A 16,865-nucleotide genomic window follows, 5' to 3' on the forward strand; every position below is an offset into this window, starting at 1 on the left:
GCAGATATTCCTGCTGACTCTGAAGAAGTAGCCTCTCTTTGGAAAGAGCTACATGCCCAAGTCTTTCAGATGTTGACATAATAGCCCAAAGTCAAAGTTCACTGCAATCTGCAACAATCAAATCGATAAAGTCCTCAAATATAATAAATTAGATTGACAGTTTCTATATTTCCCAATTTCCCAATTTTGTCAAATGAATTTGGTAAAAGACTCAAGCTCTAGATGGAAAAAAAAAAAGTCTGGTCAAGAATATGACTGCAGTCTTAGGAGATCCTGCATATAATTGAGGTTCTATTTTGATTAATAAGTTCAAGAATTCAGAATTGTGTACTGAGTGAGGTCCTAGCAATTGCCCTACAGTTAGCAGCAGTGTATCTCTAGATGTGCGTAAATAAAACCTCATTCTCTCAATTATTTTTTTTTACAGATGTATTCAAAGGGTTTTGTTTCAGAAATACTATATTTACATCAAACAACTAAAAACTTACTTGTTAACAGTTCCAGTGTGCCTCAGATCTAATATAAAGTGTAAGAATTTGAATTTACAGTTTAAGTCCCTTAAATTACAGTGTGCTGGACTCAGAGGAGTTTACACCTGATGTTGATCAGAGATAGAAAGGGTATTAAAATTTGCAAACAACATGTGATCACATCTTTCTAATACTCAAAGGTACAAATAGAAGCAAGTATTCTAAGGTGGTACCAAGTATGAAAAGGGAACATAAACTCAATTGCTAGGTATCTCTTTTTTCCCTACATACTTACCTGCCTATATTCTACAACTACTGATTTTTAATTTTAAACAATTGTTTATATCTCTGCAATATCTTTAATGTGACTTATGAATGAAACAAATACATCAAATAAAAACCAATAAATCAAAACAGCAATCAAACAGCCAAAGGAAGTGTTTGCTACATCGAATGATAATCAACTAAATAAACAGACAAGGCAGGCTGGTTAACTTACAACTTATGAGAATAAAAGACAAGTGGATTCTAAGTTGCTATTCACCAGACTGTATGAGACAAAAAGGCAATTTCACAAGACCTTTACTGCTGTGTCTGTCCTCAAGTTCGGAATTCTGAAATGATCTATTATCTAATCTCTTCTATTCAAGGTATGTAGAAATTATAGGTAGAAGATGATAGACAGATAGGCAGACAGATAGATACAGAACTGATTCTATGTAACATTTTTCAGAACCAAAAAAAGTTATTTTAACATCTAAAGGGAAATTTTAAATATCAAGTCTATAAGTACACATCTTTAAAAACATTTCCTGTGCTCAGGTAATTCAGAGTGCGTCATTTAATATAGGTACATTCAACATATAAATATATAGATGTACAGATATTACCCCCTATATTAGGGTTTCATAAAATAAGTTATTATTCCCTAAAACCAAAAGGCACAAGGATCATAAAGGAAAACAATTTCAAATCACACTTTAAAAAGTAAAAATGAAATCTTAAATGAATTAAACTATGTCAATTTATATTCAGTTAATGTCTATTTATATAAAGTGATCATGCTTTTTAAAAATATTTATTTATGGGGTTCCCAGAAGATGGCAGACTGAGAAGCTGCTAGTGGCTTGAGCTCTGACCACATCTTCTGGAAACGGTAGGATTTTCTGCCTTTAGTAGGCCAGTCAATAAGGGGTCCTAGTGGTAACACCAAGGAGGTGACTATAACTTAATTTGGGTTAAGATTAGAATAGAAAAAAAAGGGGGGAAAATCTTTCCTTTTAATTATTAAGCACACCTCCTCCCTGTTCCCCCACCCCATAACCAGTCCCTGGGGACCAATTCCTAGCAGGCTCCCCTGCTGAGCTTCTGTCTTTACCAAATTCCTATCCCACCAGGGAGTATCATTCATTCTAAGTCTATACCCTTCTGAAACCTCTGGCCTTTTTCTTTCTAAGTATCCAACCGCCCCACCTCACCCCGTATAGCTAATTAAATAATTAAAAATAAATAAATAAATAAATAAACTCCTTTCACCGCTCTTTTATGACTGTTCTTTTTCTTATCTTTTTCTTTTTTCTCTCCCTCTTTCTCTTTTTTTTCGTTTTATCATTCTTGTCATCCTTTCTTCCTTAATCCTACAGCTTCCAAAGCCACAGGCCCCAGTCCCCAAACAGTGTGCTTTTTTGAATTCAATGACACACATTTGGGAATTATTTTGGGGAAGAATTCTGACTCAGTGTGTCTCTGCTCAACTTCCCTTCCTCCTTTAGCCAACCCTAGAATATACAGTGGATCGTAGATTTGCATAACTGTCTATTTCAGCTATCCTTGTCTAGTCCTGAGGTTTTTTTTTTTAATTTTATTTATTCCCTTTTGTTACCCTTGTTGTTTTATTGTTGTAGTTATTATTGTTGTTGTCGTTGTTGGATAGGACAGAGAGAAATGGAGAGAGGAGGGGAAGACAGAGAGGAGGAGAGAAAGATAGACACCTGTAGACCTGCTTCACCGCCTGTGAAGCGACTCCCCTGTAAGTGGGGAGCCGGGGTTCGAACTGGGATCCTTATGCCGGTCCTTGTGCTTTGTGCCACCTGCGCTTAACACACTGCGCTACAGCCCGACTCCCTTTTTTCTCATTCTAAACAATCAGCTGCCTCTGATCACGAGGTTTGAGGTAATCTGGGACAGAGTTTTTTTTTTTTACCCTGATCTATTTTATTATTAATATTATATAAAGGCATATATCTTCCCCCCCCCTTTAGGTTGATCAGAATGAACTCTTATGGTATCTTTCATTGCTAGGGTGGTGGGCATATTATCTATTGTGGGAGGAACTTGTCTCCTTACTCCTACCTCCTCTACAGACTCTCCCCTACCTTCTCCTCCTAGCTAATTAAAAAAAAAATCAAATTAAATTAAATTAAAAATAAAGTAATAAAAAAACCCTTCCCTTTCACTGCTCTTTAATTACAGCTTTATTTCTTATCTTTTCCCTTTTCTCTCACTTGTCTCCTTTTTCTTTTTCTTTTTTTTTATCTTGTCATACACTTCTTCCTTCTTCTTTGCATTTCTGAAGTTGTGAATTATTTTGGGGAAGAAATCTGACTCAGAGTGGAGTCTCTATGTGTGTATCTCTGCTCTAGTTCCCTTTCCCCTCTTGTTATCGCTAGAATATACAGTGGAAAGTAGATTTGCATAACTGTCTATTCTTTCTATCCCTTATTTCTTTTCTCTTTCTTCTTCACTGGGATTTGGTTACTATTTTTTCACGGACTGAAGAAATTGTTTGGCTAACTGGTAGTGATAAAACTGCTTCAATCCTTGCTTCAGTTGCTACTGTAATTCCTGAGATTGGTGAGTGCAATTGTCATAAAGGTATTTAGTACAGTGTTGCTTGTGCTCAAGACACAACAACTGAGGAACAACAGAGCATAAAAATAAACATATAAATCAAAAAAATGGGTAGATCAAAAACAAATAAAACTGCTACTCCAATAAATGAAGACAAGAGCCCAGAAGAAATTACATATTAGCCAGAAGGAACCATAGATAAGAAAAGTATGCAAGCAATAATAAACTTATTAATCACAGAAATGAAAACAACATTGGAGGAAAGGAATGGCAGTATTAGGGAAACAACAGTTGAGACCCCCAAGGAAAATACTGATTATCTTGAGGCAATTAGAGAACTGAAAGCTGAAATAGCTGTAATGAAGAAAGAAGCTGAGGCAACGGAAAGCAGACTAACAGAAGCAGAAAACAGAATTAGTCAGACAGAGGATGAGTTAGAGAAAACTAAGAAAGAGGTGAAAGAGCTTAAAAAGAGATTGAGAGACACTGAAAACAACAACAGAGACATATGGGGTGATCCCAAAAGAAGTAACATTCACATAATTGGCCTGCTAGAGGAAGAAAGAGAGGAAGGGGAAGCAAACATTCTAGAGGAAATAATAGAAGAAAACTTCCCAGACCTGAATAACAGAAAGGACATCAAGATTCAAGAGGCCCAGAGAGTACCAAACAGAATCAACCCAGACCTGAAGACACCAAGACACATCATAGTCACAATGAGAAGAAGTAAGGATAAAGAAAGGATCCTAAAGGCTGCAAGAGAGAAACAAAAAGTCACATACAGGGGAAAACCCATAAGATTATCTGCAGATTTCTCAACTCAAACTCTAAAAGCCAGAAGAGAATGGCAAGATATCTATCGAGCCCTGAATGAAAAAGGGTTTCAACCAAGGATAATATATCCTGCTAGACTTTCATTCAAACTAGATGGAGGGATCAAAACCTTCTTAGACAAACAACAGTTAAAGGAGGCAACCATCACCAAAACGGTCCTGAAAGAGGTTCGAAAAGACCTCTTATAAACAAGAACATCACTATAATACTGGTAATATATCAGAGCAAACAAAAAAAAATTTTTTTTTGAACAATGGCACTACAATACATTAAATCCATAATATCAATAAATGTCAATGACTTAAACTCACCCATCAAAAGGCACAGAGTTCAGGGATGGATCAGAAAACATAATCCAACCATATGCTGCTTGCAAGAATTCCATCTGTCACAACAAGATAAACACAGACTTAGAGTGAAAGGATGGAAAACTATCATACAGGATAACGGACTACAAAAAGGGCAGGAATAGCCATTCTCATCTCAGACACGATAGATTTTAAATTAAATAAAGTAATAAAAGATAAGCAAGGACATTACATAATGATTAGAGGTTCAATCAGCCAAGAAGACTTAACAATCATTAACATCTATGCACCCAATGAGGGACCATCTAAATACGTCAAGCAATTACTGAAAGAATTTCAAAAATACATCAATAGTAATACAATAATAGTGGGAGACTCTAATACCCCACTCTCACACTTAGACAGATCAACAAAGCAGAGAACCAACAATGATACAAGAGAATTGAATGAAGAGATTGACAGACTAGACCTCTTGGACATTTTCAGAGTCCTTCATCCCAAAAAACTGGAATACACCTTCTTTTCAAATTAACATAACATATACTCAAGGATAGACCATATGTTAGGCCATAAAGACAACATCAATAAATTCAAGAACATTGAAATCATCCCAAGAATCTTCTCAGACCACAGTGAAGTAAAATTAACATTTAACAACAAACAGACAATTATTAAAAGTCACAGAATTTGGAAACTACACAACATACTCCTTAAGAACCACTGGGTCAGAGATTCACTCAAGCGGGAAATTCAAATGTTTCTGGAAATAAATGAAAATGAAGACACAACCTATCAAAATATTTGGGACACAGCTAAAGCAGTACTGAGAGGGAAATTTACAGCCATACAGTCACATATTAAACACCAAGAAGAAGCTCAAATGAACGACCTTACTGCACAACTCAAGGACTTAGAGGAAGAGGAACAAAGGATCCCTAAAGCATCCAGAAGGACAGAAATCACTAAAATTAGAGCAGAAATAAACAACATCGAAAATAAAAGAACCATACAAAAGATCAATGAAGCCAAATGTTGGTTCTTTGAAAGATTAAACAAAATTGACAACCCCCTAGCCAGACTCACCAAACAAAAAAGAGAGAAGACTCAAATTAATAGAATTGTAAAAAATGGAGGAGATATCACAACTGACACCACAGAAATCCAGAGAATCCTGTGAAACTTCTATAAAGAACTATACGTCACCAAGCTAGAGAATCTGGAAGAAATGGAATAATTCCTAGAAGCATATGCCCTTCCAAAACTGAACCAAGAAGAACTACAAAATCTAAATGCACCAATCACAGACAAAGAAATTGAAACCGTTATTAAGAACCTCCCCAATAACAAAAGTCCTGGACCAGATGGCTTCACAAACGAATTCTACAAAACTTTCAGGAAACAGTTAGTACTCATACTTCTTAAGATTTTCCATAAGATTGAAGAAACAGGAATACTCCCTTCCACCTTCTATGAAGCCAACATCACCCTGATAACAAAAGCTGATAGGGACAGAACAAAAAAGGAAAACTACAGACCAATATCTCTGATGAACATAGATGCCAAAATATTAAACAAGATCTTGGCCAACCGGATATAGCAACATATCAAAAAGATTGTTCATCATGACCAAGTGGGATTCATCCCAGGAATGCAAAGCTGGTTCTACATCCGTAAGTCAATCAATGTCATTCACCACGTCAATAAAAGCAAAGCCAAATACCACATGATTATTTCAATAGATGCAGAGAAAGCCTTTGACAAAATCCAACACCCATTCATACTCAAAACTCTATAAAAAATGGGAATAGATGGGAAATTCCTCAAGATAGTGGAGTCTATATATAAAAAACCTACAGCCAACATCATACTCAGTGGACAGAAGCTGAAAGAATTCCCCCTCAGATCGGGGACTAGAGAGGGCTGTCCACTGTCACCGTTACTCTTCAACATAGTATTGGAAGTTCTTGCCATAGCAATCAGGCAAGAGAAAGGAATCAAAGGAATACAGATTGGAAGGGAAGAAATCAAGCTCTCACTATTTGCAGATGATATGATAGTATACATAGAAAAACCTTAAGAATCCAGCAGAAAACTACTGGAAGTTATTAGGCAATATAGCAAGGTATCAGGCTACAAAATCAATGTACAAAAATCAGTGGCATTTCTTTATGCAAACACTAAATCTGAAGAAGAAAACATCCAGAAATCACTCCCATTTACTGTTAAAGCAAAATCAATCAAATACCTAGGAATAAAGTTGACCAAAGAAGTGAAAGACTTATATACTGAAAACTATGAGTCGCTACTCAAGGAACTAGAAACTGATACCAAGAAATGGAAAGATATCCCATGTTCATGGATTGGAAGAATAAATATCATCAAAATGAATATTCTCCCCAGAGCCATATACAAATTTAATGCAATACCCATCAAAGTTCCACCAAGCTTCTTTAAGAGAATAGAACAAACACTACAATCATTTATCTGGAACCTGAAAACACCTAGAATTGCCAAAACCATCTTAAGGAAAAGAAACAGAAATGGAGGCATCACACTCCCAGACCTTAAACTATATTATAAAGCCATCATCATCAAAACAGCATGGTACTGGAAGAAAAATAGGCACACAGACCAGTGGAACAGAATTGAAAGCCCAGAAATAAATCCGCACTCCTATGGACATCTAATCTTTGATAACGGGACCCAAAGTATTAAATGGAAAAAGGAGGCTCTCTTCAATAAACGGTGCTGGGAAAACTGGGCTGTAATATGCAGAAGAATGAAACTGAACCACTTTATCTCACCAGAAACAAAAATCAACTCCAAATGGATCAAAGACTTAGATGTCAGACCAGAAATAATCAAATACTTAGAGACAAACATTGGTAAAACACTTTCCCACCTACACCTCAAGGACATCTTTGATGAATCAATCCCAATTGCAAGGAAGACTAAAGCAGAAACAAACCAGTCGGACTACATCAAATTGAAAAGCTTCTGCACATCCAAAGAAACTATTAAACAAACAAAGAGACCCCTCACAGAATGGGAGAAGATCTTCACATGCCAGACATCAGACAAGAAACTAATCACCAAAATATATAAAGAGCTCAGCAAACTTAGCCGCAAAAAAGCAAATGACCCCATCCAAAAATGGGCAGAGGAAATGAACAAAACATTCAATACAGAGGAGATCCAAAAGGCTAACAAACATGAAAAACTGCTCCAGGTCACTGATTGTCAAAGAAATACAAATTAAGACAACACTAAGATACCACCTCACTCCTGTAAGAATGGCATACATCAAAAAGGACAGCAGCAACAAATGCTGGAGAGGCTGTGGGGACAGAGGAACTCTTTTACATTGCTGGTGGGAATGTAAATTGGTACAGCCTCTGTGGAGAGCAGTCTGGAAAACTCTCAGAAGGCTAGACATGGACCTTCCATATAATCCAGTAATTCCTCTCCTGGGGTTATACCCCAAGGACTCCATAACACCCAACCAAAAAGAGGTGTGTACTCCTATGTTCATAGCAGCACAATTCATAATAGCTAAAACCTGGAAGCAACCCAGGTGCCCAACATCAGATGAGTGGCTGAGAAAGCTGTGGTATATATACACAATGGAATACTATGCAGCTATCAAGAATAATGATCCCACCTTCTCTTACCCATCTTGGACAGAGCTAGAAGGAATTATGTTAAGTGAGATAAGTCAGAAAGATAAAGATGAGTGTGGGATGATCCCACTCATCAACAGAAGTTGAGTAAGAAGATCTGAAAGGGAAACTAAAAGCAGGGCCTGACCAAATTGTAAGTAGGGCACCAAAGTAATAACCCTGAGGTAAGGGGTAGACATGCAGTTTCCTGGGCCAGTTGTGGGTGGGAGTGGGTGGGAGGGATGGGGCACAGTCTTTTGGTGGTGGGAATGGTGTTTATGTACACTCCTAGTAAAATGTAGTTATATACATCACTAGTTAATTAATACGAGAGGGGGAAAATTAATTGTATGTCTCGAAGTTTTTCAAAACACAAACTGAATCTTTTCAATATATAGGCTGTGTAATTGATATGCAGACTCTCTCAAAAGCCTAGACCAAGTAGATCAGAAGTAACCAATAGCACAGCTATATACAAGATACTGGGTACTGTACAGCAAACCATAATAAAAGGACTTTTCAAATTTAGCCCTATTACCAAATAATGTGATGATGACATTAACTATCGATTGTCTTTTTGAACCCTAAGACAGCAGGAACCTCACATCTCCACTACAGAGCCTCTACTTCCCCCAATCCTGGAACCATTGGATAGGGCCCACTTTCCCGTATGCCTCTCCCAATCCATATCAAATAATATTGCATCTGCCAATCACAACCTAACCAACACAACGATTGCCACCTCAACATGCTTCACTTCAGACTGTGTCCAGAGACTTCACGTGTGGAATGACAACCCTTCAACTTCATTACTCGGGTGAGACCTTTCCTTTCATAGTATACTCTAATTCTATCTCAGGTGGTTCACTTTCTAACAAAGTCCCATAACCTAGACATACACCAGTTTCTGTGAGAGAGAGCATATGTTCACACGTATCCGTAAACTACTGCAAAATATATACCTGAAAGCAGAAGTACACTAGAGTTTGCAGCGAGTACCCCCCTAACACTTCCTCTCCACTATTCCAACCTTTGGGTCCATGATTGCTCAACAATTTGTTTGGCTTCATATGTTAACTCTCTTTTCAATCACCAGGTTCCAGATGTCATCAGGATGCCGGCCAGGCTTCCCTAGACTGAAGACCCCACCAATGTGTCCTTGAGCTTCGCTTCTCCAGAGACTCACCCTACTAGGGAAAGAGAGAGGCAGACTGGGAGTATGGACAGACCAGTCAACACCCATGTTCAGCGGGGAAGCAATTACAGAAGTCAGGCCTTCTACCTTCTGCAACCCACAATGACCCTGGGTCCATGCTCCCAGAGGGATAGAGAATGGGAAAGCTATCAGGGGAGGGGGTGGGAAATGGAGATTGGGTGGTGGGAATTGTATGGAATTGTACCCCTCCTACCCTATGGTTTTGTTAATTAATACTTTCTTTAATAAAAAAATATATTTATTTATTTATTCCCATTTGTTGCCCTTGTTTTATTGTTGTAGTTATTGATGTCATTGTTGTTTAGGACAGAGAGAAATGGAGAAAGAGAGGGGGAGAGAAAGAGGGGGAAGACAGAGAGGGGTAGAGAAAGATATACACCTGCTGACCTGCTTCACCACTTGCTTATGAAGCAAATCCTCTGCAGGTGGGGAGCCGGGGCTTGAACCAGGATCCTTGTGCCAGTCCTTGCACTTTGTGCCACCTGCGCTTAATATGCTACACTATTGCCCGACTCCTAAAGTGGTCATTCTGCCTGGGGAATTATTTAATGAGGAACGATATTATCAAAATGCTTCTTGGGGGAGTCGGGCTGTAGCGCAGCAGGTTAAGTGCAGGTGGCGCAAAGCACACCTGCAGGGGAGTCCTTTCACACGTGGTGAAGCAGGTCTGCAGGTGTCTATCTTTCTCTCCCCCTCTCTGTCTTCTCTACCTCTCTCCATTTCTCTCTGTCCTATCCAACAACTACTACAACAATAAAACAACAAGGGCAACAAAAGGGAATAAATAAATAAATAAAATAAATATTTTTTAAAAATCTTAAAAAGTACATATAAAGAAGCAAAAAAATTTTTTCTTATTTAAAAAAATGGTTCTTGGGTTTCAACATTTTGTTCTATCACAGATTTTGTGAAACAAAATCATTGGTTTTCAACTAGCCAATTTTTATTTTCTTCAAAACATTTTTTTCCATTTTATGAACCATAACAGTTCCAGAACTCAGACTTTTTAAAATGGAATGACTCTCATTATTTGAAAAATGCGATAAATTTGATATTACAAAATGAAAAACACAAGCTTATACACAACTGATGTCAGGAGAACTATAATAAGCTTTCTTTCCTATTGAAACTCACATCATAAGCCTGTTATAATGAACAAAAGATATTTTGCAGCCTCCAAAAATAAGTCTTTTGTTATAAAATAAACTGTGTTGTAGCATAGTAACAACTCAAATTAAGTGTCTCTATAGAGATTAAAATCATACACACTGAAGTCTGCTATACACACAGAGGTTAGTATTTGTGTTCCATGGGCAGACTTTGCATATAACTTTCCACTTTAAATGATATTATTAGTGCTACTTTAAGTGTTTTTCTTGAATGGCTGGCTAAATAGCTTACTTGGATAGTGTGAGCATCCTTGCCATGTAGGAGACCCAAGTTTGAGCCCCATTTTCACCGCATTGAAGGAAGTGGTGTTGTGATATCTTTCACTCTGTCTCTGTATCTCTATCTATATGCAATCAATAACTTAATTAATAATAAATAATGTTATTTTTATTCAAGAATGTCCAAAATAAGAGCCCTCACAAGGCTAAGAGTGGACCTTCCTTATGATCTAATAATTCTTCTCCTAGAGATATATCCTAAGGAGTCAAGCATAGCCATCAAAAATATATGTGTACATATATGTTCATACCAGCACAATTCGTAATAGCCAAAACTGGGAAACAACCCAAATGCCCAAAAACAGGTGAATTGCTGAGAAATTTGTAGTATATATACACAGTGGATTACTATTCAGCTATTAAGTATAATGAACTCACTTTCTTCAACCCATCTTGGATGGAGCTTGAATTATATTAAATAAGATAATTTATAAAGAGAAAAGATGAGTATGGGATGATCCCATTCATATGGTATGATCCCATTCTGATCACAGAGCTGGAGAAAAAGTTGTAGATAATCATTTTTGGTGCACTTTCCCTTCTAGAAAATATGTTTTCTCTGAAGAATACTTGAGCAAGCATCCTTTCATTCACCTTCATTATTCTCTAAGAGTCAGATATGAAAGTGTTCATACAACTGCACACATACTGAAAATTATATATGGTATCAAACCAGGAAATATACATAGGCTCAGAAAGGACTTAAGGAGACCTCAAGTTTAGAACTTCAACTAGTATTTGGTACAGGCATTTCCTTATCACACACACACACACACACACACACACATGCAAACACACATGAGCCAGGACACAGTGCAATGGATAAGGCAGATAACTGTCAGATATGAGTTTCCAAGCTCATCACATGTGTCAAAGTAATACGTTGATTTTTCTCTCATAAGTAAATATATAAATGAATAAGTAAACATGCACATACAAGAAATAAAACAACATTCAAGAGTATCAGCAAACTCAAGAAAGACAATACCCTGGTTTCTCAGTTCCTACAAACTTAGATTCAAATGTAATGCTTCAAGAAAAATCAGTTTATAAAAAAAAGTAAACCATTCTCACTAGTAGTGTATATATTAAATAAAAGCCAAAAGGAAACACAGATAAATGTGGCCTATTTAAAGGAAAATAAGTAAATAAATTAGCTAACCAAAATGTTCCTAAAGAAGACCCACTGTTATACCTCGACAGTTGGAGCAATGGTAACTTGACAAATAGTTATGGGACATCAGGGCCTGGCAACAGAATATATGAAGCACAAGTATCCTGACATTCTGCAGTAGTGCTCTATCAGGTCTCTGTTCAATAATCAGGGAAGAAACAGAACTGATCTGCTGTAATAATAGTTTAAAGTAACTCCCAGTTTATTAGTAGAGGAGTTTCAGGATTGACTTTCTTCATGCCATTTCAGGTTGGGCAAATTCATGTAGAACATTCTGGTAGAAGCAAACCTGCCATAGGAAACAAGATTCAGCCTTCTCTGATCTTGCCAGTGAAACTGGTAGCTCAGTCAACACATGCATATTGCTAGAGGAAGCCCAAGTAGAATAAGGAGAGGGAATCCGAAAAGAATATTTCAAGGGTTTTGAAAACTGTATCTCCCTGAAATAGACCAATACCTACAAGACTAAGCAACAGACTGAGTGCCGATACTGATGATTTAATTTAAATAAATAGGGTCAAGATTCACTTAACATAATATGTAAACTATCGTTATTTTATAAGTGAAAAAAAATTCAGCAACGTCAAGAGTCAACAACTATGGCAGATTTTTTATGCATGCAAAGGGCTGGTTGGTGGCACACCTGGTTAAATGCCCACCTTACCATGCACAAGGACCCAGGTTCAAGTTGCTTTTCCCGAGCTGCTGCAGGAAAGCTTCGTGAGTGGTAAAGTAAGGCTACAGGTGCCTCTCTGTCTGTCCCCTTTACCCCCCCCCTCTCAATTTTTCCCTGACTCTACCCAATAATAAATAAATAAATAAATAAATAAATAAAATATTTAAAATACATGCAAATATCAACACAATGAATAGAATGGTAGAATAACTATAAATGTTAGAAGATGAGCTATAAACTGCTATGTATTTGTGAATTCTAATATAAATAAAAATTGAAAATGCTACTGAAACATGTAACATTAAAAAGTCAAATTAAATCACTAAATGCAATATATATACATAGACTTTTGTTTATAAATCACTGAATTGATTTAATATAGAGTGGAAACAAAAAAGGATATAATCAGTGAGTACATGAATAAAATTTATCTGAACAATAGAAAGAAAACAGTAGAACAAAAATTATCCTACACTCAGTCACAGAGGGGACAAAAGGAACACACAACTTTTCAACATCAAATATTCAGAGAGGGGTTAAACTTATTCATAAAAGCTATGATTGAAACAATTCACCATTTAGTAAAATGCACCGTACAAATTCAAAAACTGACAAAACCCAAAGAGAATTATACAAAAGAAATATCCATAAAGACATACTATAATTCAACATTTAGCAAACAAAGGCAAAATCTCTGAGAGAAATAGAAACAGAGAATATTCTCTAGAGGAACAATGAATCAAATTAGAACAGCTATTTCATCTGAAATCATGGAAGTCAGAAAAAAAAGTGATACAGTTTCAGTTACTAATACATATGAGTGGTGATGCGATAATTTGGAAAAGTTTGTAGAAACCAGTCTTCAGGAAAGAAGTGAACATCAAGGTGAAAATGTCAGGAACATAAAGAGGGAGGGACTATGGGGAAAACTAAGACTACCTAGAAGAACTACTATTCTTTAAATAGCTAAAGAGAGCTAGCAAAATAGCTCATTTGTCAGTGTGTTGATATTCTGCATGCATGACCCAGATTTGAGCATGGCCTCCACCATATTGAACAAAGCTTTGCTGCTGTGGTCTTTTTCATTCTCTCTCTCTCTTTCTCTCTCTCTCTCTCTCTCTCTCTCTCTCTCTCTCTCTCTCTGTGTCTTCATATTGAACAGAAAAAAATAGCTAAAGAAAAAAAAGTAAGACAGATGGAAGAAATTATAAACATAAGAACAATGAACTAACTAAAGACAGGTAAATATAACTGATAAACATTTATATCATGAGTTTCTTTAAATGCATTTTATTGTTAAGCCAGAAGTTACGACACCATGTAATGTGATAGTCAATGTATGTAGCAAGAATATGATAAATGATAAAGCTGATAATACTCTATTGATTCAAAGATGAGGGTCAGAAGGACTTTCATTGATCAAAAGCAAGCACCTGCTAAAGAAGTAAGAATAAGGATGTCAGGTGGTGGCTCATTCAGTAGAGCAAACATGTTACCACAGAACCAGATTTGAGTCTGGGGGTCCCCACCTACAGGAGCAATGTTTCATGAGCAGTGAAGCAGTGTTGCTTGTTTCTTTCTCTGTCCTTCTTTACTTCACCCTTTATTTCTCTATTAAGATAAATAATAAATAAATAAATAACAACAAAAAAGAAAAAAGCAGATTAATAACTAAGAAACACTGAGGCAGATCCAGACACAATTGTTCAACAAACCTCTGACTTAAGGTATAATATTGAGGATTTATATTTGGCAAAGCAAAATCTTTGTCCTTCTCTCTCTCTCACAGATAACTACTCAACTCTGGTTTATGTTAGCTGAACCTGGGATCTTGGGATCTCTGGTTTGAATGTATTTTTTCATAACCATTATTCCATCTCCCCAACCTGAGGTCAAATTCTAGATGATCCTGAGTTTTTCTATATATGTGGCCCAGAAGCTTTGTTTGGTGAGAGACTGCAAGAGCAATTGTCCAGAGAAACGGCCCTTCATTCCTTGCTAATAGCAGAAAATTCTTATTATTTCTCCCACATCCCTATACTGCTAATTGAATCACATACTAGTATTGAAGTAATGTTTTTTTTCCTTCAGTAAAACTATATTGTAACTATACGCGGTTGATTTGAATAACAATTTGAAACATCTACGTAAAAATGGTAGTTAATACACATGAAACTGAGTACATCTATGATTTATTTAAATTAGAATAAAAATGTACCAAATAAAGGATAAAAGTGGGCAGAATTGTTTAAAAAATTACAGCCAAACAACTGTTTATACATTATTATAAATTACTTTACAACAATAATACATGTTACAATGATAGGCTATATATATTTTTTCAAATATTAACCAAAATTGATTCAATGGTCTCAACAAATAATAAATTACAAATAATGAATTTCATAAATAAGTACTAAATTACAAGTGAATTACATCTAACTAAAAACTATTTGCATAGTGTAAGAAACTAGCTTGAAAGTAAAATAGATCACCTGGTTATTTCACTTGGATTTTATTTAATTAATTAAATTATCTTGTTATTTTTAAGTCATTACTTTTAAAACTTTTTTTGTTGCCACCAGGGTTATCATTTGGGTTTGGTGCTGACACTATGAATCCACCACTTCCAAAGGCCATTTTTCCATATTGTTTTTGTTTTTCTTTTATTTTATTTGACAGAGAATTTGAAATGGCAAGGGACATAAAAGAGGGAGATAGAAAGATACCTGCAGACCTGCTTCACCACTCATGAAGCAGCTTCTTTGAAGATGGGGAGTGGGGGTCTGTGAACGGGTCCTTGTTCATGATGATATGTGTGCTTAACCAAGTATGCCACTGCCCTCTCCCCATATTTTTTTAAATAATTTTTGTCTTTATTTGTTCATTTTATGTGATAGGAAAGAAAGAAAAAGGTGAATAGAGAGGGAGATACACCTGCAGCACTGCTTCATTGATCATAAAGCTTCCCCTTTGCAAATGGGGACAGGATATTGAACTGGGTACTTGTACATGTGATACATGCACTCACCCAGGTGCACCACCACTACCCCTAGTTCACCTGCCTTGTTATGAACAATTCAAGTTCTCATCCAGGCCCCAGAGCTATGAGGAAGCTTCTGTGCTCTGTTATCTTCCATTTTATCCCTCTGTCTCTCTAAAAAAAAAAGTTGGTCCAGATTATTGAATCTTTGGCAACAATGAATGATTCATTTTTGCTAAGAATGCTATAGAAATATTTGTCATTTCAGACAATACACTTTACCCTTATGTTGTATAATTAGATGACCACAATTATAAAAAAAAAAAAAAACGCCGAGAAAGAGGACATTTTTTTACTTCAAATGATTATTAATAGCTACATATTTGCTAAAGCTATCTATACCTTCTAGGAAACTATGACTATTCTTGGGAGTTTGGATGCACCGGAGAAAGAATTCGGACAGATGTAAGTATATAAAATGTGCGTAATTTACAGGATGAAATACAATGTTATACAAATCAAAAAAAAAATTGTGACCAAAAAATCGTGACCCCTAGTGATTTAGAATATACCTACTTCTTATTTATTTAAAAGATGGCTTTTAAACATCTTTTGAATTTTCAGAATCAAATATAACTATCATATCATAAATAATGTCTATAGTAATAGCTCTATATTGACAATTACCAGTAAATGGGGTATGAAATGTCATCCACTGTACATGCTTGTCAAATTAAAATTATGAGTTCCCTGATAAAAACCAATCCCTATCAGAATTTGATACTGTAATAAGGCGTGTCCATGTGCAATGTTCTTCATGATTATTCCTCATAACATATTAAAATGTGAAAGAATCCAAATAACTGAATGGGATTTTATAGTATTTAAGTAATTTAATCTAGCAGATGATTAATGTAAAAGTGGCTTAATTTTTATTTATTATCACACTTTAGACATATTTATTATGCCCATGGTGAAACAGAGTATTAAGAAGAATCTTTAAAAATTTTTTTTAATTTATTTTATTTATTTATTTCCTTTTATTGCCCTTGTTGTTTTATTGTTGTAGTTATTATTGTTGTTGTTGTTGGATAGGACAGAGAGAAATGGAGAGAGGGAGGGGAAGACAGAGAGGAGGAGAGAAAGATAGACACTTGCAGACCTGCTTCACGGCCTGTGAAGCGACTCCCCTGCAGGTGGGGAGCCGGGGTTCGAACCGGGATCCTTATGCCGGTCCTTGTGCTTTG

Source organism: Erinaceus europaeus, chromosome 1, assembly GCF_950295315.1.
Source record: "Erinaceus europaeus chromosome 1, mEriEur2.1, whole genome shotgun sequence".
Classification (NCBI taxonomy): domain Eukaryota; kingdom Metazoa; phylum Chordata; class Mammalia; order Eulipotyphla; family Erinaceidae; genus Erinaceus; species Erinaceus europaeus.